This window comes from Bactrocera oleae, chromosome 2 (assembly GCF_042242935.1).
Source record: "Bactrocera oleae isolate idBacOlea1 chromosome 2, idBacOlea1, whole genome shotgun sequence".
Taxonomy (NCBI): domain Eukaryota; kingdom Metazoa; phylum Arthropoda; class Insecta; order Diptera; family Tephritidae; genus Bactrocera; species Bactrocera oleae.
The window spans coordinates 96,294,963-96,321,956 of NC_091536.1; the positions used below are offsets into that span (position 1 = coordinate 96,294,963).

Here is a 26,994-nt window from a genome sequence, read left to right on the forward strand (position 1 = left end):
GAGTGAGCTAGAAATTTTACCCTCAGGCTAAGCAAACAAAAAAAATTTTTTTCGCTCCACCCTAATATCCAAGTCTTTACATTTTTCTGAATTATATACTGCACTGCCCAGGTTAACAACGACTAAAAAACAACAACAGAAAACGGTGAAATATCGAATTCCTTTAATAACTAATTGGCTTATCAAACATTCTACCGTTTCTATTTGACTCCAGTGGCTTTTGCTTTCTATTAAATTTACCACTTTCCACACGATTACACACAGTAGTCAATACCGAGTCACACTCTATTTGTATATCAGTATGCGTTGGAGTGTGCTTTGGAATGCATGTACATATATACATATTTATAACTTAGATAGAGTGTATGATACTTGTATATAAAGGTACATAAAGGCAGCGGATGCTAGCAAAAATAAAACAAAAGACATTTATGTTTTATTCAAACAATATTGTTGTTGTAATTTATAGCTATTTAGTCACAGAAAAATAAGCAGAATTTATCCTTTCACCTTAGGGAGCTTTTTATTGTATATCTGCTAACGCGACAGATAGACTGAGAGAGTGAATAATGTAGGTAAGTGCAGACATGGCAGGAATTTTACTGCTTGTTGTCAAGTTATAGATTTTTGGCGCTTCCTAATTCCACACGTCAGACAACTAACTCAGTGAATAAATCTAAGATGAAAGCGAGCTACAACTACTTGAAATGAGCAGTGCCACTTACGTAAGAATGCGTGTTTAGTTATGGATAAGTGAACGAGATATACTTCTATAATAAATCAAGTGCAAAAGTATCAAACACTTGTAAGTATACACTTATAATGAATTGTCGTTTGCTTCTGAAAAATCAACACCTTTAAGCTACGGATCAATGATTAATGTTAGTACTCATATGAATGTATGTGTGTGCTTGTAAGTATACAGTGCTAACTGATTGGAAAGTGCACTGAATTTCAAGCGAATTCATCCTCATCGTTTGAGCCATCTTAAGCAATCTTGCAAAGTGTGACGCTCAAGCGTCTAATGGGAGCGCAGTCATCTGTTTACGTCTTGTAAGGTCGTGCTGTGTTCGAGTATTGTTGTTTATATATCTGTCAAATCTGTCACACATAAGTCACATAAATGCTTTCACTTTTGTGTGTCCCATAATCACATTACAACAATAAGTATTTACAGTGAACATACGCTTCTAAATAAGATACATTAATGGGTGTGCATATTCATAGCGACCTACATAATTCTGATTTGCTGTTTATCCACTTGCTCCAGTTAAGAGCTGCAATACTTTATAGTAGATTATTATATTTTTACTCGATTGTAATAAAACTTATATAGTGTGACAAAATATTCTACCCTTTGTTTATCTGTTTCAAAGTCTCTTTCAATGCAAACGGCTCCAGTGGCGCAGGGCATAAGTTACTATGAGATCTTTTGTTAACAACTTTGATTTTTTTCGTCACACCCTAACTTAATTGATAAATGGGCAGAAGCAAACTTATTAACGCCTTACTCTTCGCTCAACCTCAAAACATTTTTGTGTCACGTCACCCACGTTAACCACATAACATCCGTCAATAGCAACCGTGTCTTAATCTCAATAACTCATCGCTGAATATAAACAAAAATTTCGTGGAAATAATAAATAAAAACAACAAATCGCACATACAAATCTGCCATTTACAAACTTTTGCTTTTACCTGTGCACTGAACCGAACGTTTCCCGACACAATTGAAGCACCGCATGACAGCGTCACAACAAACTGCTCACAGAGAGTATGTGGCGATTACAGTTAGCTGCTTTTGCCGGTTTTGTCGCTTTTAGACGTTGAGTTATGGAATGCCGTCATATTAGCGAAATATTTATAAATAACGCGAAATTCATCTGCATAAATTACATACACAATCGCCGAAAAATATAGTTAGTATTAAATGAAATAATGCAATACTTACTTATTATGGAGGCAACTGTACGTTACAGTAAGAATAAAATATGGTTGTATATTTACGTGTGTTTTTTAGTGGAAACAGCCCCGCCTCCTAATTTAGTCAAATAATGCCAAAACATACTCGGAGGACTACAGAGATGAAATAGCTACATATGCGGATATCAGAAACAATAAATCACTCTTGTGGCATTAAGTATTATTTTTTCCTTCGTGTACATTTTAGTATTTGCAATTTCATTAAACTATTGCAAATCCGCAAAAGCATTAGTTTTGCCTTTTCCTGTTACTATTCAAAGTTTAGATTAGTCTTCTATTTACCATGAACCACTCTGGCGCTATTAAGGTTATTTAAAATATTATTTATATCACCTTCGTCATATGCATAATGGGGGTAGGGCGTATGCGTAACTTTTTCATATGAAGCACCAAGTTGAATCTCTACAGGCCCAAAACTGACTAACATGAAGGCGTCCAAAGGAATTTTAAATGTGCATATTCTACTGACAAAGTTTTAATTACAGTTAGTAAAAAACCATATAGATTAAAGAATGTACTCCTATACATATGTACAATATATGCATTTCCGTACAAATTTCGGTTCATGCTAAATTTCTGGCCTTTATTTGTAAATTAATCTAAACTTTAATAAAAAAGTTTAAAACTTTAACGTTGCCAGTATTTTCGAATGTTTACAGAAAACCCAATCTATAAGCAACTGGTACATTTTGTGAAACAAAATCTATCAAAATTTCAATTCAGTTAACTTTTTCTGCCTTATCGCTGCTGTAAGCATTTTTTGCTAGCTTTGATGTGTTGGTGTTTCAATTTTCCGAGCTTAACTAGGCAATACATGACGGTTATATATATTTGTATGAATTCACAAAAGTATGCACACTTCTAAATACATATATTATATATGTGCATAGAAACTTCACAAAGGCAAACTTGAGCCATATTTAAAATGCTACACAGACACATACATGCAAATTATGTGTTAGTAGTAGTCCCGGCAATTGCAGCAGCCAGTTTAACTTATACAATTAGTCAAAATAAACAGCCAGACATGCTGAGGCCAACAAGCCCATTTGAGTGAAGTCATTTAAGCCAGAAGATAGTGTTACGCTTAGATCTTTATTTCCACAAAGTGATTACCTATAAATACTATTAAGCTTTTAACTTCGCCGTTAGTCTAGACTAGAGCAAAACTTATGACAGCTATAGAAATCTTAGTGATTAGAACTTCACAATTAAATATTTGCTTTCAATTTGGCTTTTGATATATTTTTTTTATACAAAAAGTTCATGACCTTTTAGTCAATTTGCGGAGATGGTTCGCAAAGAAGATTTGATCACTAACTTAGGTATGTGCTTATAATATCTTCTCCTAACTTACAATAAAAATTATATTCTCTATAAACCATATTTTTAATTCTTCTTTAAGGTATTTCACAACTAAAGTTTTACACATCTGAAACCACTTAATAAAAATCATTAAATATACAAATAGTATTAGTCAGCTTGCAAATTTCAATTACGGAGATATTGCAATTATTAAAATTGCAAATCTGATTGACAAATCTGCAAGTAATAAATATGCGCCAGTCACCAATTCCTATTTGTACTGTTTTCTTATTTTCCGCTACATTCAATTATTTTCCATTTTCCTCATCATTAAATGCCTTTATCGCTTTCACCAGCGCTTCTCTACTGCGCGGAATCAAGCAATGAATTAGTGTTTGTGAGTACTTCATTACCACACATCACATTGAATCGTGTTGTGTTTGTTTCCACTTGATAAAACCCCACTGCATCTGTATATTCGTTGTTGCATTGCTGCTCTTCCGAAGAATTTGCAATGTGATTTGAAGTGTCGCTCCGATTACTTTGTTTTACTGTATTCGCTTGCTCCAGAGAGTTGTGCTTAATTAGTAAACGTATTTGCTTGAATGTCCATTTTATTTATATTCTCATTTCGTACAATGCCATCAAGATTAATTATCAGAATAGAATTTACAAATATTATTATACTCTTGCACCATGTTGCTACAAAGTATAATAGTTTTGTTCATCTGACGGTTGTTTGTATCACCTAAAACTAATCGAGTTAGATAAAGGGTCATATATATATAAATGATCAGGATGATGAGTTGAGTTGAAATCCCGTTGACTGTCTGTATGTCCGTCCGTCCGTCTGTGCAAGGTATAACTTGAGTAAAAATTAAGATATCTTGAGGAAACTTGGTACACATGTTTCTTAGTATCGGAGAAAAGTTGGTATTACAGACTTCCACTGCCACGCCCATAAAACCTCATTAATCGCAATCGTTTTAAATTCCATAACTAAGCACTAAATTAAGATATACAAATGGAATTTGGTAAATAAAATTGCATTGGAGAGGGGCATCTACGGTTGAAAAATTTTGAAACAGTGGCGTAACCCCACCCTCTCATAAGTTTAATCTATATACCTCCTAAACCATTCCAGATATATGATTCAAATTTGCACTTCCTTTGACAGTGTGAAAATGGATGACTTCGGATGTTTACCCCGCCCACTAGCTATATAATATTTTTGTTAAAAACTACTAAAAGTACGATAAATCAATACTAAACTACTAAAAGTACGATAAATAACTAACGTACCATATTTTGGTTTTTTAATGTCACAATTAAATGTGATTTAATTCACAGTTAACGATTAAAGATTTTACAACGAGCTTTTCTCGTAAGCTTCCAATGCAATAAAATGTATAAATGAATGAATCTAAGCAACCACAACGTATTGTAAATAAATTGTGCTTAAATAAACCACAAATAGATTTTGATTGCTTGTGTTGTTCATTATTTATTGTTCCTTTTCCGTTATTTTTTATGATGCTTAATGATATTGAAGAGCTTATTTTCGTATTAGCTGTCATACAACCGACTAGACCGGCAAGTCATAAATGTGAAGAGATTTATGTTTGAACTTGTTTGCTTGTTTCGTATTTATTTGTTATTATTGTTTTATCGACTATATATTTTTTGTTGTTGTTGTTTTTTCATCTTTTACACACTAAACGGCATTGGATTTATATCAAATTATTTTATTATTACTTTTTAATAATATGCAATGAGATTATTGTCATACTTTTCCAATTGCCAGTTGAAGATCAGAAATTTTTGGAAATTAGTATCAGTTTTCCTTTTCAAATATAATTTGTCTTTAAACGGAAAGTGCTTAATATTATAATATTTATCATTATAATAGTATACTCTAGCCTGTACCTTGAATATATGAGTATCCTTTCTGGTTATAAATTATGACGACATAATAAAGTAGTTCGCTGATTTTTTCGGCCCCCTCTCCATTGTAAACTGTTAGTTGTGTCTTATAACGGCTTAGCGATATCTTTCGTTTATGTTAGCACATTTCATTGGTGATTGATTATATTAGCGTCTATATCTGTGTTTGGTTTTTTGAGTAAATCGCAACTTCCTTTCCTCGCGCTATATTTTTATTTAAATTGATTTCTCTTAGAATCATAATCATCTGTCTTAATAAGTTTATTTAGCCAGATGGTCACAAATTAAACTTGCCCACTTGAACTAAATCTGTTGTCAAAAGTTTATCATCAATCAAAATATTTACATAGAATTAATTTTCTAATTAGACGTGTGTACTCATATCGAATTGATCGATTGAGAAGGTTGTACTCGTATTCCTGTGAACTTGTAACTGACCTTGTCTTTGCAGTTGTTATTGCTGTTTACGCAGACTGCCGTATATAAATGTACTCTACGAAATGCATTTATTTATTTGGAAATGTATTTCTTTGCCTAGTTTGTCTATTGGTTTGAGTTATTTCGTGACCAATTTCTGTGCTGTTACTTCCAACACTTTCACTTTTGCTTTTTAGCAAGTTATTATTAATTGTCTTCCATTTTCCATTTTCTTGTGTTTATTCTTAGTAAGCAACTATGTTATGTGCTTTGACTTCACAAGCTATGTGGCATAGCGAAATTTGCTTGTGTATAGTTGCCAATAAAATTAAGAATTTGTAATAAAATTCATATGCATGATTTCATAAAATAAATATTCATATGGCTTAATAAATATCAACTAGGTATTTTGAATATAATTCTTCAAAATCACTACCTCTCCTATGAGGATCTTAAACGTTGCTATCGAAAAAGCGATAAGTCTTTTATACTTTTTTTATTATTCCCAAAAGTGGAAAATAAAACAGCGTTGTTGATACGATAGACTTACATATACACCTACTTTAGGTAAAATTATATAACTTTATGACTCCTTACGAAATTTGGTATAAGTTTAGATAAATAGAACTTCAACTGCTTCTATATCAATCTAACGACATTTTAAAGCCTACAAATTTCCTTGGCTTTGCAATATTTGCCTACTGAAGCCTTTATGAAGTGGTCGAAAGAGAACATAGTAAACATGCCGTCACTGATGTGTGACAACATTTCCGTCGAAAATTGCTAATTTTGTTCACCATATACCGAATAAAATGTTCTCTATGAATCTATTAAATAATTCATATTAATTGAACAGTGCTGTGTTTGAAAGCGAAATTCTCTAAACTCAGCGAGGCAAAAATTAAAGAGAGAATATTTGTACATCTTTCCGACAAATTTGGTTGCTGTGAGTAACGAACAAGACGAGAGGTTCCATCAGGACATTTTCTTAATGGAGAAGCGTTATTAAGGGAAAAAATACCTTCCATTATAAATCTTACATACAAGTGTTTCCTACGCACATCCATACGCGTTCTTCTATTAACAACCGCTGGATAACTTTCTGAAGACATATTTTTAATACCTCCAAGCTATCATAACCACAGAGCTTAAAAGAGGAAACCAACACTACCACACCGAGATTTGGGATGCAAGGCAATGGTTATGCAGCCTTCAGCTAAAAACCACATACCTACTCACCTAAAAAGTGAGAGAAAAGTTCTTATTTTAAAGTTCACTCAAATTGCAAGTATTCAAAGTATTTCCTTCAGTTATCCTCTTAATTTCTTTCAGTTCCTTGCTTTTATTTTAGTGCCTAACTTGCTATGTTTTACTCTTTCTTATTTTTCCTCCTTCCCTTTTGTCCCATATCTAAATGTGAATACTCCTGTGTATCCTTTTTGGATTTCTCTTTATTTAAAGCAACTTTTGAATTGTTCCTACAGTATTATTTCAAATAAGAGATTCTAAGCCGTAATTTCGTCCCATGAATTGCATAAAAATGTGATTATCAGAGAAACCTTCGTAAAACGGTTGATAGTATTTGGGGTAAACATGTTTTGTAAATTTGTATTTAACTAATGCTTTCGAATTCCAGAAGTGGAAATTTTATTATTTGCCGTTATCTTTGCTGACAACAATGAACTTGAAGGAAATTCCCATCAACAAATTTATGAAATGTAATTACAAGAGAATTTTGCATAATTATGAAGGGGTTTGTCGCCATAAACAACTTCTTCTTCATCATATGTAGGCCCATAAAATAATCCAGAAATATTTATTATATTTATATAATCTCATATATGAACACCACTGTGTTGGAAAATCGAAAATATTTGACGATCGAAAATAATGTTTTTTAGCGCAATAATATAATTTTTAATGTAAAAAGCTTAAAGCTGATGTGATAACCATTTAATGAAAGATAATAATTTTCATTTAATGAATTAAAACAGAAAAAAATGTAAACTCCGCTACACCAAAGCAATAAAACCCTTTACAGGTGTAATTTTTATAGCTAAAGGGATGAGAAAAGTTATTTACTTTGATTTTGACCGGATATTTTATGTAGCAGCTGCTATAGTAGTCCGATCAGAACAATATTTATATTTATATCGGAGACTATAAGATAATAATCTGTGCCAAATTTCGTATTTTCCTTATGGGTTTACATATAGTTCGAATTTTCAAAAAATCGATTTTTTAAATTTTATTTTCTTAATATACATATATTTAAAAATACACATGGAAAATGTTATATCGTTCCGGTGAATACTTTTAAAGTTACACGCAAATTTGAAAAAACATTTTTTATTCCAGAATTTATTGCAGAATTTTGTTTTCAAAGTCGGTAACCAACATTACTCGAAAACGGCTAAACCGATTAGTCTCAAATTTTAACACGAGCTTCTTAAATGTATTTTTTAGTAAGTAATCGAAGATTTTTTCAATAAATATATAAAAAAAATTTTTGTTTCCGTTGAAAAATCGATTTTTTTGAGAAATCGGTTTTTTAAGTTCAGATGATCCAATTCAGAGGTATAGTGGTCACCGCAAAACGTCTTTTTTGAAGCCTCCTAGCTCCCGAAGATCAGCTGTATCTCTTTTCCAAATAAAAGTCTTCTAACTTTATATAATCCCTTATATAGACTTAATTTTAACCGTTCAGTTTGTCTGGCAGCCATCTGCTATATTTGTTCAATCTAAATAATTTCTTACGATATTGCACCATTTCTTTGGACAAAAACCCATGTAAAATTTCGTAAATGTATCTTGTCAAATACAAAAAAAAAAACACATGAGCAGCTTTTTGGTAAGTAAAGCACGTGTGCGAAATTTAAGTACGATATTTCGAAAATAATCGCGTATATACAGACGGACAGACGGAAAAATATCGGCATGCCATTTGATCGGCTAAAACTTTCTTCCATTTGTATGCAGTCTTGGAGAGCTGGTCCCACAAATAGTAGGTCCAGTTGTTATGCCTCAGCGGTTCTTGCAGGTTTGACATTACCAACAAACTTTTTTCATAGAATTTCATACATATTGCAAGTCCTTCTTTTGCACCGATGAGTTTATGGTGTTTTGTGTGACCTTCTTCCATGCTCTAATGCTCTTTTCCTGCGGTTCACGCTAGCAGGAGAGGTTGCCAATTTGAGTATCCATTCAAGCAAGAAAGTTCACAAAATTCACAACTGTTCAGAATTTCAATTAAGAGCAAGCAACGTATGCAAAAGTATTTAGCCAATCGAGGGTTTTGGTTAGTAGAAAATATTCATAAAGGTATTATTAATATTGTATGTTTAGAAATATGATAACATAATTGCACGAATCTATGCTTACATATACACATGAATGTGCATTTAAAAGAGACAGATGGCAAAATGAGAGAAGACTGGGAAAAATGTTTATTAGATGAAAATAAGGTTATGAATTAAATTCATCAAGATTTGTAAGGTTTTTCGTTCCATCATATCCACACATGAGCACTACACAACAACAATATTTTTAACTATTTTCTATTTCCTTAACTAGTATTGGAATATCTCAACAATTTTGGTATTTGTTACAAGACAATATAAGTACACATAAATTTAGATAAAATTTTTTCTAAGTAAAATTTTCCTGTGATAAAAAATAAATAGCAGCACCACAGATAAGGTGGTAAAAAGGTAAGTTTTTAGGAAGGAAGGAAGCAAAGCAACAAAATGCTATCGGCGATGTTAACGATAACTCCTATTTTCCGGTTTTGCTTTGTTTGGCATTTTTAACTCTACAGTGTGTTCCAGAAGTATCGTTTTCGTTTTCCAAAGAGTAGGCAGCGCTTTTTGGGAAAATACATTGATTTGTTGTAATACGTTCTAGTTTGTTAATTCAAGGAGTAATTAGGACATTTGTGTTTACGATGAGCGACTTTAATTTATCCTATCGGGTATGTATTACATTCCAACTTAAGTGACAATCGAGAGCCCCGCTATGAAAATAAGACTACACATAAATGCTTTATTCTTCTTTTTATTATCAATATTAGTCAAACTTAAAACGTTCTATGATATAGATCGTATGTATATGTGGTGGACTAGTCAACAACTAAGAAAGTCAGCAAAAAATGTACTACAATTACCGGTGCTTTATGAATTGAATAGTAAACAAGTACCTATATAAATAAACACAAAACATAAAAACGCCAATAATTGCGCTATCAACTCAAGAATTATCTTTCATTATTGGGATGCCGACGTCGAAGTTATGACCCACCAGCACCAGGTTTTACTCAAGCAAGAAAAAAAATTCATGAGAAGTGCAGTTATGTTATATTAATGAATAAATTCCACTAGCATGTATATAAGTGAAGGGAATATCCTTAAAATGCAAGAAACTTCCTTTAACATGGAAATACCATATATGTTTATCAGGTCTCTGCTGGTCATCAAGTCAGCCTTACCCCTTTTGCCCTATGTAATTAAACATACCTTTAGGCGCAAATTCCCCTGGTTGCAATATTCATCAAGGACAATTACAGCCTACTAATATGCTTAGTCCTTTTCGGCGATAGATTATCTGGTGCACAAAGTTCCTAAATGACTGCAGGCGCTTGAAGAGAAATGTGCATAAATTATTTACAGCTGCAATATGAGCCTATTGGCTCATGCAAATTTTGACGTTTTTAATTACAGTGAACTTTAGTTAATACTCAAGCATTTAAGCTTCGGTTATATGTACCTGCGGGCATATAAGAGAAGAGTACTGAGTCTAGTTTACTGCACCAAGTTGGTACGCTGTCATCTGGTCTTAGTAGTAGCATAAATATCTCACGTTTACTGAACTCCCTTAAGTTGAATAGAGCGCTCTGCTGTGCTCTCACAAATATTGTATTTACTGTCATAATCTAATATCCCGCAACAGCATCATCACCTGCAACATGTCGCTTATTCAGCTTCTTTTTACGAGAATGCTAATGAAACACTGCGCTATTCGCGTTTATATCCTGCGTTCTCTTATTATTTTCGTAAGTCGTATATGTGAGCGACCCACATTAGTCATATTAGTTGAGCGCCCGACGAACACGCCTTCGTCAGAATATTCGATGTATCTCGCTTAACTGTTTCGTTAATTAACATGTGATCATCGGCTAGGGACCGCGGCTTACGTACCGCATGCACCATACTGCTGCTAATGACGGAGCAACTCAAATTATTACTCCGGTTGCTATTTATGGCTAAAGACTGCGGATGACCATGGCAAAAGTTATGCTCTGTGCCGAGCTTTTGACAGGACTTATTGAGTTGATGAATTTAATGGGATAAAGTGTGAGAAAGGTGGAAAAGGATAGGAATGGACAATATGAGATAACATGAGATGATTTGTCAGACACAGAATTAATGATATGAGATGAGATAAGATGAGAGGAGATGAGATGAGATGACAGTTGTATATAACGATAATTAATTCGAAACGAGATGAGACAGAAAATAATACAAAAATTCTGTTGAAAGGCAACCTAAACATGTTTCACTCGTTTGCCTACAGTGGCGAGACACTTCATTTTGCATATGTAACATTTTTGTCCACTCATGCCTTTCACTGCATTTTAGTTAGCACACCATGAAAGCATCACATAATTTCTGACTCATGATGTTGTACAGCAACGGATTGATGCATATCGATAGGTAATATAGCACAACTAATGTGAGGTCGACAGCATCGGATACATCTTTGAATGGCGATTCAATGCTCACGCCACACACATCTATCAGCCGTTCCCACGACAGTCGGGTCTACGTAACCGGAACGGACCCGGATTTATTCCGGCCAAGGACTGTCAACTCGGTAGAATTCTGCCGCTACAACAACAACAACATTAGCCGTTGAGCACGGAAGGGTGCCCAGCGAAGGAAGAAGGCCACTGTAACGGCCAAACGTACAAAGTAGGTTGGAATTAAATTACAATATAAAAATCTTCGATAAGGCCTGGAAACTCCCCATATAACCTACGTTTAATTTCCCACAGGGTTGCACTCGTTAAGTGATTGTTGACATCGAACCATTACACACATCATTCAGCCATCTCGTGAATATACAACATAAACAAAAATAACCAATCACTGTTACTAGAACTGTTTAAAGCACATATTTCATTTCAGCTCTTTAAATAGGTTACGCGCCTACCTGTCGCTGTCACTGTGGCAAATGGTTGCGGCAGGCATCGCCTACTGCTCCATTTGACATTAATTGACTTAAGCAGGCGTGTTATTGTCGAAGCCGACATAAAATTATGTAAATATTTGTTTAGCTGGAACGGAGAGGAGGGATGCCATAGCGATGGTCTAGGTTAGAGAGTTTTGGTATTTTGCTTTGTTTATTTGACCCAATTTGTGCCTACTTTGGTTTTATTTGTTTACCCACTTTTTACCTTGTTTGGTGGAAGGCGTTGGGAAAAATCATGTGAGAGAAGCAATCTTTCAATATTTTTAATGCAATAATACCCAAAGACAACGAAGAATTGTATCGCCTGCGGCAGGGCCAAGAACAGCGTTGCCAAATGGCGAAGATGAATTTGATGGTAGGTGACAGCTTCGACAGTGTGTGTACTGTCTGCAATTAGGCAATAAAGATAGGAAAGAAAGAAGAGAACGAGAGACGAGAATTTGCTTGGTGTGCCTGGAATTCCGCACTTATGGCTACAACAAAATAAATCTATAAATAAACTATATCGAAATTTCCAACAGTCAACTATGTATGTACCTTCTGCTCAACGCAAAAGAGGCTTTATCCATAACTCGACAAGGACATGACATATGGCCATACTTTTTTTTTGCTTAGGTTGGCAGGACTGTTATATTTTTACATGTCAAACTTGAACAAGTCAACCTCGAGTGTGTTTTTCGAATTTTACTATGGAAATTAACGTTGAGCAAAAAGTGTTTGTTTGAAATTTTGTTATTCCAATGGAATAAGTGCGACGGACGCAATGAAAATGTTGCAGAAGGCATATGGGGAGTCTTGCCTATCACGTGCACGTATTTTTGATTGGTATAAGTCGTTCAAGGACGGCCGTACATCGCTGGAGAACTTGCCCCATGATCGTCGTCCAGCAACGTCAATAAACGAAGAAATCGTCGAAAAAGTAAAGAAAATTGTGTTGGAAAATCGTCGTGTGACTGAAAGAGAGATAGCTAGTGAGCTCAACATATTAAATGGATCCGCTCATAGCATTATTCACGATGTTTTGGGCATGAGACGTGTGTCTGCTCGACTTGTTCCAAAATCCAGCTCATACGTCTCGTCTTGTACGCGATTATTTGACCAAAAACAACGTAAATATTGTTCCGCAAGCACCGTATTCACCCGACATGGCACCGTGTGACTGTTTTCTTTTCCCTAAACTCTAATTGCCGCTTCGTGGAAAGCATTTTCAGTCGATTGAAGTCATAAAAGAGAATTCGAAGAAGGAACTGAAAGCCATACCTAAAGCGGCCTACCAGAAGTGTTAGGAAGATTGGAAAAAAAGCTGGCATATGTGTATCGCCTCTAATGGTGACTTTTTTGAAGGGGATAAAATAAATATTGAATAATAATTAACCGTTTTTGTTGTTTGAGCCAGTCTCGTTTATATTTGAGCAGAAGGTATATGTCCGTTATTTAAAGTGAAAATCATGGAGATGAAACATTGTGTGACGTGCCCTAAAAATTGGCGAGCTTAAAGTATTTCAGTGCATAATTTTACATACTTGTGAGAAGCTTCTTGCTACTCTTTGTTTTAGCAGCTGGAGTTAACGGTATTAAGAGGTAATATTAATAAACAAAACGTATACATGTACAACCTGTACTTAAATTTAATGCTTAAATCTAACCACAAAAACCCTCATATATGTAAGTGAAATAATACAAAAGATTTCTTCATTCAAGAAGCATTGCTTTAACATATACGAGTATGTGGTCGTATTTTAATTTTCCTGACTTGACTCGGTATTGCATGAAGGTTTGTATGTAAGTTTGCGCTTATATGGCTGCATTCATATTAATATAAACAATAAAACCTTTGTACTGGTGTTGATTTCTGACAAAATGAAAATTTGCTTTTTTTCGATGGCGTGGTGTACCTAAATAGGCATGTTCTTATTAGAAAAGTCGAACAGGGAAATGCTTTACGAGATGTGTTCAAAACCAAACGAGAAGTTTCGTTTTTTGAAAAAAGTATTTATTCACTTGTCCAAATTAATGTTGTCGCCTTCAAAATAGTTCGCATGCGATAATATGCACTTATGCCAGCGCGTCTTTCGATCGTCGAAATACTTCCAAAACTGGCTGCGGCGCCGTTACAGTATTGTTTTTGACCAAGAATTCACGAACAAATTCATTCATCCATTTCTACTAACAAATGAAAATCGCCAATCTCATAAAAAAACACATATTGACCGATGTATGCGGTATAAAATCTGCCGGAAGTTCGAAAATCTTTCTTCTATATAGTTTCTTATATTCGGTTTCTGGAGCGTTATCAGTTTTGCCCCGTTCTGAGCATTTTTGGGGCAAAGGGCACCTCAAAGACACTATTCATGCGAATTCTTATCCGTATTTATTCTAAATCTTTAGCATTGCATATTTATCTATATTTGTATTTAGCCTATGTCTGCGATACCTATTTAAATATATGTTGAAGCGAAACAATGAATCCAATGACTACATCGCTTTTAGCTTGTGGATCAACCATAGAATTTTCGGCTTCCAATGTCACGATTTATTTCAATTTACATAATTTACAGTTAACGAAAAATTTCCAGCAGACATATTCCAAAAAATTTCTGTGCAATGAAAGTCCAAATGAAATTGTATGAGCATTGTGAACAGTTACAATAACGCTTTGCAAATAAATTGACCATAAATTTAATCGCTTTAATGGGTCAGGTTTTGTTTTAGTTATTGGGTTCTTTTTCTGTTATTTATTTTCTTAACGATATTGAAGAGTTTATTTTCATATTAACAACGATGTTAATGGATGGTAAAGTCATAAATGTAAAGAGATTCATTTGTGGAATTGTTTGATTTTTTATATTTATTTGTTATTTTGTTTTATCATAAAATTTTTGTTTGTTGCAAAAAATTAACTTTTGCAAAATAAACTGTTTTTCATTGAAACAAATGAGAAAATTTACTTTATAAGTGCTCAATTGCATTTTAAATATCCAATAATTTAATAAAAGATTACATACATTTCCAAAGATTGTATTAAGTTTTGTATAACTTTATGTTGGCGTTGCTGATTTTCGCTAAAATGTTGATCTGCATAAATACTTGTACATACATACATTCACATGATAAAAGGAAATTGTTAAATTTTCTAATAATTAACAAAATATGATACGTATATTCAGTGTAAAAAACAAGCATCACTTTTGATAATAAATCATTCAATAAATATTTATGATTGTCAAATAAGAGGTTAGCTGTATGTTATATTTTTGAAAGCATACCTAAATATATTTGCGCCTATTTCGGATTGTAACAGAAATTTCCAAACGAGTCACTCAACCTTAATGAGCTGTGTCATGTAATTATGGTACTGTAATATTGCTATAACTGAATTTGGTCATCAAATAAATTTGTCGTCATGAACTAAATCTCCTGTCAATAAGTTTTTTATCAATCAAAAGTTTGTCGTGATATTTGATAAAGTTTTCTACTCAGCCCAGTGAGTTTACATTGAATTAACTGTCATACACTTAATCGGCAGTTTAGAGAGTTTAGTTGCGGTGTGAAAATTTTAACTGTTCACCATATCTTCCCACACTGCAAAAGCATTTTTGTTGGAAAACTTTTTAAATTTGGTTGAAAGTTAAAAAAAGTTTTTGAAGAGAATTTGTCGATTTGAATTATTACTCAAAACATTCAGCTAATATGGCAGCTTTATGCAATTGTGATCAGATCTAAACAATTTCTTCGGATATTATATTCTTGCTTTAGAAAATAATTCATGCCAAATTTCGTGAAGATGCCTCGTCAAATAAAAAATTTTCTTATACAAGCACTTGATTCCGATTGTTCAGTTTGTTTGTTAGCTATATGCTATAGTCGTCCGATATCGGCCGTTCCGACAAATGAGCAGCTTCTTAGTGAGGAAAGGACAGGTGCATAATTTCAGATATATGTATATACATATATATATTTAGATTTCGATAGCTTAAAAACTGAGGGACTAACTAGTTCGCGTATATACAGACAGACGGACATGACTAAATCAACTCAGCTCATCATGCTGATAATTTATGTATATATTTTATAGGGTCTCCGACGTTTGCTTCTGGGTGTTACAAACTTCGTGGCAAACTTAATACACCCTGTTCAGGGTATAAAAATGAAATTTGGTACAGAGGATCACAGTAGCCAAGGACACCCGAGGGCTAAACATTTTTTAAAGTGGGCGCGGCTTCGCCCCCTTAATGCTTTAATGCACATATCTTCCAAACCTCTTAAGATATATTAACCAAGCTTGCTACGAATAAGTCATTTTATCACCTCTTCAAACTCTGTGAAAGTGGGTTAAGTCGGATACTAAACACAACCACTCCTCATACAAGTATAACAGTTATGTTGAAAACTACTTAAAGTACGATTACTCACTGAATAAATGATCCGCAAGTTTTAAATTTCACCACCAAGATGGAAAATTGGTATCCTGTTTTGTTAAATGGATGAAATCGCGGCGAAACTTTGCTTAGTTTGATATAAAGTTTTGCCAAAAAGTGAAGATGTTCCCATGCCTTTGTTCCTTGCAAGTTGCAAAAGTATAAAATGTTTGGTAACACCCGAACTTAGCACTTCCTTACTTGTTACAATTTGTGTGTTTTTATTTGTTTGTTGTCACCAATAAAACTATCTAGGATTAGTAGTAAATTTCATTTCAATACTAAATATACTAAAACTTTTAATTTAATAAATAATTTAAGTGAACAAATTGATCCCATTCCGTGTTTCTGTCACGGAAAGGCAAATACATCACATATAAATTAAACACTTGTCTCATAGTTAGTGAAATTTGCACAAATACCCGTGTTGCACAGCGAAACTGATTTCCATTTGTACATTCAATTTTAATTATATATGAAATTGAATCGCTTGAATTACCATTTAAGTTCTGGTGAATTGAGCGCGTGGCGTGAATGCGTTAACGAATTGGATTTCAGCTCAAATCAATGCCAAAACACACATTGAACTGCGACCGGAGCTATGAACGATATCCAATATAAATATGCATACATATATATACATACACATATACGCATATTGGCGTACAGAAAATGATTTTCAATTTTTTATTGACTATTTGATATTTTAAGGTAAATAAGTTTTTGCAGAAACGTACAGAAGTCACTTTGTTACGTACTTGCATAACGGAGCGGTCCTTCAGAGGTATTACTAGAAAAGTAGTAACGCAAAATTAATTTTTTTAGAATAGAATAGCTCGGGGTAGGTAGGTACACAGAGTGGATATCTGATGACACACCCAGGCCTTTAGGCGGCCTGTTATGTCCTCCCACAACTACCACGTGCTTCTGATGAAATTCATCAATACCAAACGTTTTATCTGTGCAACAGTCGAAACAGCGTCACGAAACCCTCAACCGATGGTTGCGAAAGCCTTGCATTTGCATAGGAAATGTTCTATAGTTCTACCTTCTAACAGCTTCTACAATAGTCATTGTATGGCGTTCCTGGTCTGCTAGCATATCTGCCAATTACTCCCCCTAACAGCTCCTGCACATTTCCTATGTGCATATATCCCTTCACAATTTCATTTTTAAAAGGGCAGTATCTAACGAATTTGGTCCCTTCGCACACATACACATACATATGCATTTGTTCTTATCTTTCGGCTACTGTTGTTTTTAGAAACAGTTTGCCAAACTCTTCTTCTTTCCCATCTTCTTCTCCTTTGTTCACATGAAATGCTTCAGCTAAGAAACCGGTAATTAGTGCGGCTTTGGAATTGTTCACAGAATTGTCGGTTAGTAGATTCTAAGCCACAAACTCGAGACTTGAATAGTCTTTAAATTTGATTATCATAAATGAGTAATTAAAACAGTTGGTAGATCAAGTAAGAGTTTGGGTGCACATGTTTTGTGAATTTGGTTTTAAGACATTCAAACGATTTGTTCAAGTGGAAATTCTGTTGTTTGTCATCATCTTTTTTGACAACGATGCATTTTGCAGCAACACATTTATCAAAAGTAATTAAAATAAAATTTTGCATAATTATGAGGAAAGCTTGCCCACTTCAAAACTAACTGCTTTACAGTTAAAGTAGATTATTATGCAAATTCCTAAGAACATCTTAAATTGGCTACAGACAATTTAAGGAAGAATATGATTAATTAATTTCTAGTCTCGCTCTGTTAGTCTACATAAAACTGAAGTGATAGGTAGGTCACCGTATATGTTTCATTCCGTGGCACGAGCTCTTTGTTCAGGATTTTTGATTTCTTAAGTGCACGTGACTCAGGTCAAAACTAAACTATGCACAGCAGAACTGAACGGAACGCAGAAAAATTGGTTATGGAATTTTAAGTATTTAATTTAAAAGCTTTAATTCTTGTACATATTGTATAAATGGTTCAAGTAATAGTTTCTTAAATTCTATTTTCACTACTAGAGAGAGTACCGAAGGCAAATGTCAAATTATTAAAATCATTGAAAGCGATTATTAGCTTTAATACTGTATGAAAACAACCGCTAAACTGACGTCGTTGAAATCTAAGAGCAAAACTAAAATACTTATAGTGTAAAATTCTAAAAAGTATATTCAAATATTCGAATTTGTATTTTAGATGTGAATAGAATTTCAATATACCTTTAGTTCACAAACTTCACGATAAATTAATCAAGTATACTTATAGTGTGTAGGTCACAATTATTATTATTGGAAATATTTAAAATTTCCAACAAATATTTATAGCATTTGAGTTGTTCCAGCGCAACTTTCATGAAGAGAATTTCATGGAAACTTTTTAGCTTTCACCAATGGTGATAACAATGAAATGGAAAAGTCAACGCACATCTAAACACATACACACATACATTCTTGTATGCATTAATGTGAGTGGGGGAAGTGTGAGGGGATAATCGCACTGACTTATTTGTAATAATATTTGCTTATTTGACCTTCGTCATTTTTCAACCCGATGAAATCTGTAGACAAATTTTTATTTTATAATTATACTAAGAATTGCTCATTATTGATGCGTCATAAACAAGTATATCTACTAGTAGTTATAAATTTATATATGTATCTATATATCTGTATGTATGTAAGTATATGTATCATATATTTACACAATGTCCTTTTCATGTTCCATTCAACCTTGCTAGCCTCTCAATGAGCTATAGCACACACATACATATTTTGGTATATAAATAAAAAAAATTTATATGAATTATTACTTTCTCTTACACTGTCATTCTCGAGTGTCTAATGGCAAGAAAAATAATTGCGTTGCATTAATTCAGTGATGCTGCTCAAGTTGCTGTTGCCTGTTCTGACATGATACAAAGCAACAAGGCAACATTTGTCGCGACAATTTGAGAAGAAATGCGTTGGCACATAACGAGGTTACTGCGGTCAGAGATATTAGACCAACAATATGCTACACTTTTGATATTTGTGTGTGTTGGATACGTCATTATTTTCGATTTCTACAATCTAGAAATTTCCGGAACTGACACGCCGATTCAATATAAACCTTTATCCTTAGAGAATTCACTGCTAAATTTTTGTAGGTGTTGAAAACACCAATTCTAGATTTTATGAAAAGTGAACGCGCGTAAATTCGCATTTGTGCTCTGAGAGAAGGTTTATTTATTTTTGTTTTTGTTCAAAGGTAATACAAACAAAGTTTTCACTTGAAGTGCACTCATTGTCTTATTTGCTACTCGGACGTAGTTACGCATTTAAATATGTTTGTACAGATGTGTATGTGAAAGCGTGTAAGAGTACGTGCTGTTTTTCATACATATGTTTTCCACCTTTGAATTGAACACGTAAATTGTTTGGCTTACAAGACCTAACATCTGCTAGGCAGCGACCATAACAAAAAAAAAAAAACATTTTGAAACCTTCTGCAACTACAAGTTCTGCAAACACTTGTGTGCTTTCTGTTGTGAGTGTAAGCTGCTACGCACACATGTACTTATGCAAATATAGTTTGTATATGAAAATATACAAATATTTTGGTAGCTAAGCTCCTCTATCGTGCTCTAATGCTCTTTTCTACGGGAGCAGGTGAGGTTGCCAATTTGTGTAAACATGCAAGCCAGAAAGTCCACAAATTTACAAGCGTAAAGAATTTCAATTTAGAACAATAAAAAAATGGAAAAGTGTTCACATGTTGATGCTTAAAAAGTTTTGTGGTTTTCAAAAAAAAATCAAAAAAATACTGAGGTTACTACAAATTTGAAAACCAGTTCGCCTAGTCACGCAAGTATATGCTTTAATATTAAATAGAGATGTAGACAATTAGAATGAAAGAAGACTGCTAAAAATGTTTACTAGTGGAAAATGTGATTGATTGGTTGAAGAGCAGAATGACTTGGGTTCTTCTACTGAGGCTTGAGATTTTGAAATTTTTTTTATTATTATATATATATATTAGGGTGGAGCTAAAAAATTTTTTTTGTTTTTTGCTTAGCCTGAGGGTGATTTGTAGATTATAAACAAAAAAGTTTTGGAAAAAAACAATTTTTAACATCTAGAAAATTTTATTTGTTTGAACTTTTCACATTTATATAAAAATTACCTAATTTGACGGTTTTTAACTCAAAATTTATTTTAACGCTTAAGGAAAGCATCTTGTCGTTTAATACTTTTTTTTTAAACTGCAATAATGACCACAAAAATTTTTTTAGTTCATAACTTTTAATTGGCCAGAAGGAGGACTCTCCACAGCTTCTAGAACACTTATTAAAAATTTTATACGAAATAAAAATTTTAACTCGAAATTTTACTTTAAAAGTGAGTGCTTTATGTTTTTCCAAAATTTTTTTCTTCTATAATCTAGAAATTTGACCTCAGGATAAGCAAAAAAAAAATTTTTTTTTCGCTCCACCCTAATATATAATATATATTATTTCATATATTATATTATATATATTTATAATATAGGAATATTTCTACAAGTTCGATACTTAATTTTTATTGACATAGCAGAATATGACCGACAGCTTATTTGGTGTTTTCCGCTTATTAAACTTTGCAGTAGAAGTAAATAAAAGGGAATTCTGCCAGAAGCAAAATGGTTGCTCAGTGGGATATATACCTTTCTGTTATCTATATATATATATATTGATATTGCAGATCAATAACGACTGACATGTGCGTGTACATAGCTTCAAAAACTATACATACTCAACTGTCAAAACCAACACAGAGACGAGTATTTAGCTAAAGTGGTTGCTGTCAGTTCTACTATTGCTGCATACATTCAGAAAATAAACACACGTAAATATTAGTATTTTTTTTGTAATAAAATTGATTTCCACTAAAATTTTACCGTAATACAAAATACTTGTTACTTTAAAGTTTGCTTTGAATTTGCATTAATACAACTAAACGCTGAAAAGCACACTAAGTCTTCGCTCTCTGCATACATGGAATTCACATTCACTTACCCAACGGTTGCTCTGCCATGAACTCGCCGCATTTAAGTTTACCAACCATTGCTGCAAGCGTACTACACATAGCACAACCATATTATATAGTTATGCACCTGATTTTTGTAATTTGGCACCGGTTCAAAAAGCGTCATGGTGTAAAACTTTGTTCAACTGCAATAGGCGGCTTAATAGGAACACCCACAAACAATGCGAGTTATAAACCACGCTGCAGCGAAATGTTGCTCAAAAAGGAGGCCAAAAACAACATTTGCAATAACAACAACTCACTTTAACACTTTGATGGTATGCAGCTGCTAGAAAATGCTTGAATCTGTTTATTGACTTGTTCTGAGTTTATTACATGGGACACGCCAACGCAGTTCTCTGGTACCACCGCCTGCCAACTGGTTAACGAAAGTGGGCGGTATAGCAGGCATATGAATAGCTGGTAGTGCAACAAACTGGCTCGCAGGCAGGAAGGAAGGAAGCGACAGAATGTTACGCAGCGACTAAAAGCAATATCGGCACTGTTAATGACAATCAAGTTTCCATTTTTGCGTGTATGTAGACATTTTTTTGCTTTGGCTTTGTTGCTGTACGTTTTTTTTTTAATTTGGATTTTTATCGCTGCTCTGAATTTGTGATGTTATTGGTGGTTGTGGACCTCCGAAGTTGTCGCTCGTACTTAGCTGCTACACTTTATGACCCAAAGGGCACGCACTGATTCACGAACCCACATAAAGCAATCAAAAGCGCTTAAGCATATACGACGACTGCCTTCAAAATTGTTTGCATTTTTTTTTCTGTTGTTTATGTGAGCATTTGCGTGTTTGACCGTGGATTTTGGGTTATTATGCATATTCATTGAACTTTTTGCGTTTTTTTTTTCTTTTCAATCGATTAGTTCGCAAATCCAAGATAACGAGTAATAAAAACACCTAATAAACTACGACCTAATATGAACAAAACCTAATTTCTTCCAAAGTTGGCAAAAGATGTAGCTCATAGTCAATCATTGCTGTACTTTGATTAATAGATTGATATAGATCCCCACATTAAATGTATCATTTCATATCCTTAAACTAAAAATAACATACTTTTATAAAACCAAGAGAGAAAGCCTCTAAGGCTAGTGCTCCTTTACTTTGTATAATAATAATTGTATTATTTCATCATAATCGTATTAATGTATACTTATCGCTATATTTTAGCAAAATGCCAGCACTCTCTAACTAACGCCAATTTTTTTAATCACTTCGCTATCAATTTCAGCTGTCAACAAGTTGGTCAGGGTCAACAGCTGTCCATCGTGTCATAACAGTGACTGCGCTCCCACGTGACTCACATTTCACTTATAAGTATAACTAAATGAACCCGATACAGCAGTTTGTTCATATACTTTCGTATTTGCAGACAGATTTAACTAGAATAATTTATAAAGCAGAATTAACTGCCAACCCAGTAAACAAACAAGCTGGAAGATTCTATTAAAATTTCATTATTTACTAAGTATTGGAAAGTTGTGACGCCGAAGTGCAGTAACCAGCAGCAGTATTATAATCGTTTTTCAAAAACCATATATATAGTAGTAAGCGTATTTAAAATTGGTCTTGTAAAGATGGAAATTTCGGCTTTGGCACTGGTTGAAAACTTTTTGTTAAAAGAATACGCGCTGTGTTCGAAGTCGACTTATGCTACGTATACCAAAATAAAAGCGATGCTTATTCGATGCAATCTAATCTTTATAATAGTTTAAAATTTTATCTGACATGTTTAATTTTTTACAAAGCTTTATTAATCAAATCTATTAATGAAAAATCTAAAGCCGTAGTCAAGACTTGACTTTTTGTCACTTTCTCCATTTTTGTCCAATGTTGTTTAACTACCTACTCTTCTAAATATGTCTGTGGTTGATGTGAATTCTGCACAATGCCTACTATCTTGATAAATTTACTTACACAAAATGTTATCTAGATCTCGTCATTCACTGTCTTCCAGCTACGGTAATCGAATATTTTACTCGATGGTTAGAAAACTTGTTAGTTTGAAAATTTGGATTTAAGAGTTCAATACCAATCAATTAGATTTTGAAGAAGTTATTTGGATAAAATAGTGAAATCAAAATAATAAAATAAAAACCTTATTATTTTTTTTTTTATAATTTTTGTTTTATTAATCATTTATTTAAAAATCTACTCATAATTCAATATTTTAACTACTTATAACATTTCCCACCCTTGCGAGTTAATCGACATGCGATCATCGCCGAGGGGTCGCGCATTACGCGCTGCATGCACTATACTACTGTTAAAGAAGGAGCGACGCAAATTGTCACTACGGTTGCAATTTATGGCTGAAGACTGCGGATGGCCGAGACAAAAGTTATGCGCACTGCCCAACTCTATGTCGAGTAAATTATTGCTATCGACTCCATAGGAACGTTGCGACAGTTGAGATTGCAGCATGTGATGGTGTTGCTTCTGATGTTGTTGTTGTTTGATTGTGGTCGCTGCAGTTATACCATTTACTTGATTTGCAACGATTTCTTCTCGTTTGGTTAGAGTTGTTGGCAGCGGGGATTTCGAACCCCCGATGGAGATATAATGGGATGTGATGAATGACGACTAACACTGTTGCCACCCATTCCACCGCTGCTGTTGATTGTGGTCGTCGTTGTTGTTGTTCGGATGCTGTCCTGAAGAGAGAGTTGATGTTTTTGGTCACGTTGTATGAAGACTCATGGAACCGTTCTGTCTTAGCAGTGCGCTGTGGTTGCGGCTTTCACTCTGATAGCGGCCCGGGAATACTAATTAACGAGCTAGAATTACCTGCGAAGGACAACAGAATCCCTTTTTTGCATTCAGCGAATTCCACAATTCCTAAATAAAAAGCTGTTTCTAAATATGAGATGTGATGGATAGAGGTGAGGAAGGGTAGGAATAGACTAGATGGCAGAACAAGCGGGGTCGAAATGAGGTCTAGTGGGATGAGATGGTAAAAGATGCGTTGAGGTTAGTTGAAATGTGTATAGTTTCGAAAATAAGCCAGTGAATTCGAAGGGAGATGATATTTCTAAAATAATATGCGATATAATGTATGTTTTACCAATACCTAAAGTGGTAAGACATTTCATTTGGCATATGTATATAACATTTATTTTCACTTGCGCTTTTCACCTATCCGACTTAACATTAACCTTAGCTCACCTTGAAAGCATCATTTGAGAAGAGAAAAGAAAATAAAAGAAAACACATAAAACGGCAGAAGCAAAAAGAAAAAGCCATTATACAAATAAGTAATCATGCAAAAGATGTACATGCATATAATTCAATTTAATTTCGTTGGCACCAAATTGTTTGATGTACATAAAAAATAAAGCAGTCCCAATAAACAACAGATGTATATTATTAAAAAACATATTCGTGTATTGGCACTTTTAACTATCTCTAAGGCAGCGCTGCATATGAACATCAAAAGAGAAATAAAGATGTGTGAATATTCGATAACGCCGAGAGGAGCGCCATGTTTCTTACCTTAAATTTCCTACAGGGATGCATTTACGAAGTAAATGTTGCCACCGATCCATTACACACATCATTCAGCCATCGCGTGTTTGTGTAACCTTAGCAGAAACAAATAATCATTCCCTGTGTTCACCTTAGTTCTCGGTCTGCTAAAGTTTAATTTGCATTTATTGATGCTACAGGTGCCTTAAGGGACTGCTTGCTACAGTTAATAGGTTACTCGCCCACTTGTTGAATACATAACTGCAGGATTCGTACTGAGAAAATAAAAAACTCCTTCGAGTTGATATGGCTAGCGGTTACGGCAGCAATCGCCTGCTGCCTTATGTGACATTAATTGATTTGAGCGGGCGTGTTATTATCGACGCCTACACAAATTATGTAAATATTTGTTTAGGCATATTGAACTGGAAACAAGAGGAGAGTTGATAAAACGATGGCCTGGGTGAAAGGAATTTGTGATCCGTTATTGAATGTATTTCGCTTCATTTGTTTGACAGAATTTATTTAACTGTTTTTCATGTAGTTTGGTCACGTGACACGAAACTCGTGACAAAATCATATGAGCGACACAAGTTGTAAATATGTGGAGTGTTTATGGGATGTCTAATATTTTTGAGTAATTACATAACTCACTAGTTGTCATAGAAGGCGATAGTAGGAAATATTTCACAACTGCTTTAGTTTATATTAATATGCGTATTTTTGTTAAAATTATTGAAAACGTCACGTACGTCACAGCGTATGACAAACGAAATAAAGTGACCATGCAAGCAAAGACAACGTCTAAAGTCTACAGTCAATTGGTGTTTGAATCTTGACAACTACACCGTATTCTTTTCATAATAGATTAAGCAATATTATTTAGTTAAACAAAATTGTTGAATGATAAACATCGAATTAAGACTCACTAACTATTCATTTGAGCAACAACAATTACTTACCCAACATCCTGATCCCACGACTTCGAGCACTGATACCTCGACGCAAATCCAGACTACGTCTACTTTAATAATCATCAGGCTTATAGCGAATCCGTCTTAATTGTCATTCTATTGCTTTATTTCCGAATTATTTACTATATATTTTTATATACAACATTTCAAACCTTTCGAAAGGCTATATGTAACAAATGCAACTCACCTGACAATAGCAACACCAAATCCGACACAGCCAAGTTGAAGAGATAGAAATTAGTCGCGGTGAGCATAAATTTATTTCTCGAGATAACAATGCAAGTAATGAGATTACCCAACACACCAGCCACGAAAATGATGGCGTAGAAGACGGTAAGCGTTATCAGTGCGGACATGGGGAGCTGCTGCTGCGGCAACTCCCAGGTCTGATTGAGCTGCGCAGTGTTTAGCAGATCCGTTAGGTTCTCCGTCGATATATTCAGAGTCAATGACATATTCTGCTTGAATGCCTCGCTCTGCAACAATTGCTGTAGGTCCCCCACGGAGGACGAGTCAAAGGCAAAGAGCGGCGAATTAGAGTAATACGCTTGACTTATGAGGATATCCTCTTCGAGCAGCAACATTTCGTCAGATGTTTAGGCGCTCGTCAAAGTGCTGGCGGAAATGGTAGAGGTTGCCAGTTGAGGGCGCCAAATATATGTTGCGCTGGCTGGGGCGGTGCTTAGTTGCTGGTGTGAAATTTAATTTTCTGTAATAGGCGCGAGGCGTTGGCTGTAAGAGAGTAAAAAGTGCTGTATTTAGTATATATGCGTAAAAGTAGATATTGAGATCGAATTTCGAGCTTCATTGTGGTTGATAGAATATTAAGTCAGTAGGCGGGGCAAACGAAAACATTGTAGCTGTAAGGCATATATTTCACAATAAACACAGATGCTGGCATATATATGTGTATGTACTGATATACATGGCTTTGTAAATTCTTTACATTTATTTTTTCATGCAAATAATGTGCCACAGATATTTAAGTTGATAAAAATGTATTTTCTCCTTTATGGTAATTTAAAGCGTCTGACTTTTTGCCTTTTTGTGGTTGGTCTTTTGTGTCAAGCATTCAACAGGAACAAAACATATATATGGGCTTCGACTTTAATACTGGAGAGTTTTACTTTTTTAAAATTGTTTAACGTGTTGGACTCATGCATGCTGTAAATTTAGTAGAA

General features: G+C 34.1%; 1 pseudogene; it reads right to left on the bottom strand.

Annotated features, from left to right (window-relative positions):
- Positions 1-11,282: 11,282 nt before the first annotated feature.
- On the bottom strand, positions 11,283-26,462 carry LOC106614784 (neuromedin U receptor homolog nmur-2-like; annotated as a pseudogene).
- Between the last annotated feature and the right edge of the window lie 532 nt (positions 26,463-26,994).